Source organism: Notothenia coriiceps, unplaced genomic scaffold (genome assembly GCF_000735185.1).
Source record: "Notothenia coriiceps isolate Sejong01 unplaced genomic scaffold, NC01 NC01_scaffold00023710, whole genome shotgun sequence".
Classification (NCBI taxonomy): domain Eukaryota; kingdom Metazoa; phylum Chordata; class Actinopteri; order Perciformes; family Nototheniidae; genus Notothenia; species Notothenia coriiceps.
Genome location: NW_011356411.1, coordinates 1 through 5120, shown reverse-complemented (window position 1 = coordinate 5120; position 5120 = coordinate 1). Strand labels below are relative to the sequence as shown.

General features: G+C 39.1%; 1 long non-coding RNA gene across 1 annotated transcript; it reads right to left on the bottom strand.

Annotated features, from left to right (window-relative positions):
- Positions 1-592: 592 nt before the first annotated feature.
- LOC104954732 (uncharacterized) lies at positions 593-2892 on the bottom strand. The gene is made up of 4 exons (XR_799370.1): positions 2441-2892; positions 1178-1225; positions 979-1010; positions 593-657 (listed from the first exon to the last, which is right to left on the bottom strand). It is a non-coding gene; the product is annotated as an uncharacterized lncRNA (long non-coding RNA).
- Positions 2893-5120: the final 2228 nt, after the last annotated feature.

Genomic DNA, 5120 nt, shown 5'->3' with positions numbered 1-5120 from the left:
AGTACCAAGCGAGAGAGTTTTTTCCAGAGCAGGGGATATTGTCAATGCCCAAACATCCCAGCTTATAAATACCTGGAAATGTGGACATTCTCATATTCCTAAAAACCTGTCTGATGGTGCTGAGTGAGTGACTAGTGAGTTTGAGTTGAGTTACTTGAAAAGCTAAAGTGAAACTTGATTTATTTTATTGCAGGGTCTGATTATTAAATGTCCTTGTTTACTTGTGAGATGCAGTGGCATAAAGAAAATGCTTACTTTGTTTGGTAGTACTAGTAGGTACGAAAACACTGGTTTTCTTGTTCCAGTCTGTTACTGTCACTTTGTTTTTGACACTTTAAAATACTGCTATCCTACAAAAATGCTGTAAAAATCCGATTTATTATGTAATAAAAAAAAAATTTATTGAAAAAAAAATATTTATGAAAAAAAAATGTCTTCCCTTTATTATTCAATATCGCGATAAATACCGTACCGTGGACTTGTTATTGCGATATTATCGTACCGTGAGTTTTTGGTATCGTTACATCCCTATAGCAGTAGCAGTAGTAGTAGTGGTAGTAGTAGCAGTAGTAGTAATAATATTAGTAGTATTATAATCTCAGTTCTGACCTGCTGTCGTTGTACAGAGCCTCCTTCTCTCCCTGCAGACGCTGAAAACTACAAGAGAGAAGCACACGTTATAATCCAGCAGTGTTTTATTCATTATCTTATCTGTTCAGACTGGAATTCAATCAGATAAACATCTGCTTTAAGTTCATTTCATTCAGTCTGACTTTTACAACGCTTCTATATTTAACTTGAAAGCCACCGAGAGGAATTAAACAGGAGTGGTAGATACACATCTCATTTAATTATAATTCAAAACACTCTGCTGTGAATTCAACCTTCTCTGACGTTACAGAAGAAAAATAAGTTTGCATTTACAGATTTGATGACGAGCAGATGTGATTATCAGTCAAACTCTAAAAGGTGTCTCACCTCTCCTGCTTCTTCTTTAACTTGTCAGTCAGCTGGAGAAGAGACAGGCAGGAAGTCAAAAGCGTTACATTACCTTCTTTAACATTATGATAAACTTCTGATATTGACTCGTTGAGTTGTAATCAGTCTCCAATTAGCCAGGAGTCAATCCAGTAGCTCAATTCAGTTCATCAATCGATCATGCTGCCTGATAATTCACCTTTGTTATGTCTTCCTGCAGTTTGGTGATTTCTGCCTGTTTGGACGCCTGAAGGCAGACAGGAGGAAATGTGTTGGTATAGTTTCAGAGTCAAGAGAACAACAGAGAAACGGTTTTTGTTTACACATATAAACAAGCATTTAAATCTACACTACAAAACACACACAGGCCTTTCTCTGGTGTTTTTGGGAGAGGCACATTGAACTCCAGAAAGTACAGATTTCCCACAAACTTGAAGTAGCAGTACTCTCTGATTGTTGGAGGTATACCACATTTCTAGAAACCTTTTATTTTATATATAAATAGCTGTTGGTCATTTAAATACTTGACCAAAGCACCAGTCTGGGGAAAATATGAGAAAACATGGACTTCAGGAATTGTTGGATAATTTGTAGAGAAATTAGAGCTAATCTACATCGCTTTTCGCTTAAGGCTGCATTTTCTGAATGAATGTAGTAATATAAGTCAAATGTGATATATTTTAACTTGATTTAATTACAAAGCATCTTTCCTGAAGACGTGTAGCCCCAAAATGTTTCACATTCAAAACAAACAAATAAAAAGAAATACAATTTTGGCCAATAAAAAACTATGAATGTTAAAAAAATAAACTAAAATCGAAGTACATAGGATATATTAAAATAAAAATATCAAGGATAACTCATTTAGTTTGTTAGCTAATCATTTTTTGTAAATAGCCTGTTGATGTTTTCTAATGGGCTCCGTGAGAGTGTAGTTGTGTAGATCGAGTGTTGTCTGGTTTTCTGTGGACTTGTTTTATAGCAGCTGAAGTAAAGAGCGAGTAGATGTGTGATCAATACAGTGGTGTGTTCTGTGCGTGTGTGTGGTTTACGTGTGTTCTGTTCATGTACTGTCTGTGTGTGTGTGTGTGTGTGTGTGTGTGTGTGTGTGTGTGTGTGTGTGTGTGTGTGTGTGTGTGTGTGTGTGTGTTCTGTTCATCAACTGTGTGTACTCTGTGTGTTCTGTTCATGTACTGTGTGTGTGTGTGTGTGTGTGTGTGTGTGTTCTGTGCGCGCGCGTGCGTGTGTGTGTGTTCTGTGTGTTCTGTGTGTTGTGTGTGTGTGTGTGTGTGTGTGTGTGTGTGTTTTCTGTTTATGTACTGTGTGTGTGTGTTCTGTTCATGTACTGTGTGTGTGTGTGTGTGTGTGTGTGTGTGTGTCTGTGTGTGTTCTGTGTGTTCTGTGTGTTCTGTGTGTGTTCTGTGTGTTCTGTGTGTTCGTGTGTGTGTGTGTGTGTGTGTACCTCCAGGGCGTGGATCTGCTCCCTCAGCAGCCTCTTCTCCTCCTGCTCGGTGTTCAGTGCCATCTCCAGCTCTGGTCCAAAGCAGTGAGTTATTGGACAGAGAGCAGCCGACCAGCCTATCGCTGCCTGCTTAGCTACAATCTTCTCTACGCTCTTCTCTGACAGGCCTAAAGGGGGGCGCCGCACACAGCAGGGGGGAGTCTGTTAGGCCAGACACACACTACACCAGCTCCTCTCTGCACCACCCAATCATCACCTGAGTTTCTCTGGCTGAGCAGCAAAGGCAAACACCATGAGAGCGGCTTGAATTCTGTAAACGGTTATTTTTGAAGTAAACGGTTATTTTGTGTTTTTTTGTCCTTATTGAGTGTGCTGATGGGGGCGTGTGGCACAGTGGATAGAGCCTTGGTGTTGGGATCAGGGGGTCACAGGTTCAAACCCCACTGCAGTCAGCATGTCGTTGTGTCCCTGAGACACTTCACCCCAAATGGCTCCTGTGGGGATTGCCCACAGTATTGAGTATGTGAGTCGCTTTGAATAAAATCGTCTAACATGTAACATGTAACGTGATGTTCTTTTATTTGAACGTGTTATTTTGTCCCTCGGGATTGTGGGAAACAGTATTTCGATCTTCCTGTGAGTACAAACATATTTTGAGATTGACAATAAAGTTGACTTTGACTAAATGATAAGAAAAGGAGCTTCAATGCTTCCTTTGATATCTCCTTTAGGATACACTGGATCATGCTTTAGGAAATAATAATCCTGTCCCACAATGCCACAAACACAACTATTCGTGACACAGATCATGGAAGTTACGGTGCTTATAAAGACTTATCAAGTCCATCTCATGCTGAAACTTGCTTTTAGGTTTTAAGCTTTCAAAAATATTATAAACCAAAGGGACCACTATCAACAGTTCGCTAATTACTGTTTTAAAATGATCAAATAAAGTCAACATTTAAAACATTGTTACTGAGTTGTTCTTAATAATTGTTTTTAACAAATGTTCAGTGACGGCGAGTTTTTCTAACCCTTTTCTTATTCAGGTCATTAAAACATGTTAATAACCACACATTCCTGCTAATGTTCGTGCATTTCAATTTGTTGCCATAATGGACACTTTCTGACTCTCTTGATATCAACTGGTTATCAATACTTGTTTTGTTTTTTCCTGATATATCTGATAGTATGAAACCAAACAAAGACGGATGAGTGATGTCATCATTGAACAATAAATAACCACAAGCTAAAATCATAAACCTGTCTCACATCGTGAAGAAATTGGGCGGTTATCCGAAAATAAAAAAAACATGTTTCCCTCCAAAAAAGAAGTTTCTAGTTTCAAATAAAATTGACTCGAAACACAGACTTGATCCCCCAGACAAAATGAAAACTTCCCAATGACTTCCATCAGATATCAAGTATGTAGGCTGCAGTAGTGTTTTGGTAACAGTCAGGTAAGTCAAATTGGTTTTTGGCGTTGCAGCTTTGCCAGAAAACAACTTGTATGTCAGAATGATGCTCCTGATATTTCCTCAGTTACACATTGTGACGTCCGTCAGCTGGTAGTGTGTGTCTGCCCTGAGCCAGCTAGCTGCTCTACGCTTTAATAAAGCCAGGCTGAGACTTTATCCTTAATTATCAAATAGAAACCAGATTTCAAATAATGACAAGCAGGAAGAAAACATGACAAATCAATAGGAGGAAGAGTTGTAATGTTACTGAAACAGATTTCTGGCTGATATTTGAGAATTTAGTGCAACAAGAGTGATAAAAAGGGTCAAACTGGTGGATTCACACGTTTTATCTTTGATAAGTAACATATTTAGTGTAACACGTTTTAACCTTTAAACAATGGCTGTATTTCTTAAACAATGCTTAAAGTAATCTGATCATTATTGAGACAATATCACAGAATAGAGTGCCACAGTGACACGTCCTAAAACCAGGAAGTGAGTTACCATTTCACCACTTCCTGTTCCCTCGTCTCAGAGCCAATGGGATCTCTCCATAGGATTCTGGAAAATATCTGGAACTAAGGTCTGTGGTTGAGACACATTTAAGAGACGGATCACGTTTTGTTCTACGACATTAAATCCATCAGCAGTGACCCCACTGGTGATTTCTGAAGAGTTGACGTGTCTGAAAAACGATGGTTGTTACCAAGTGGCTGAATAGGACTACAGAAGTCGTGGAGGCCGTTGTACGTCATTACACCGAACACGTAAACACTCCTCTAAGTTTGTTTGCCCTGTTCTGCTTGAAAGCAAGTCCCTGCCTCCTGCAGACTGTTCAAACAAACGCTTCAACTCGTACCATTTAGAATCTGTGTGTTTGAATATGGATCTTAAGTTGGCGTGACGTTGAAGCAGCGACCCTGCTGTAGTTCCTTTATAGCATAACGTTAGTATTTTGCTTCTGGCGACTAGATTTATGATTAGAAAATTATAAAAGTAGGACATGTGGAGATTATCCGGCTGAACAAAACGTGACCAGTCTCTTAAATGTGTTTCAACCACAGACCTTATTTCCAGCTATTTTCCAAAATCCTATGGAGACATTGCATTGGTTTTTGTCGAGGGAACTGGAAGGAGTTTGCTTCTGGGTTTTAGGACGCGTCACTGCACCACTCTATTTAAGAAATGTGAAATTCAATTGATGAAATGGTCTTTAAGTC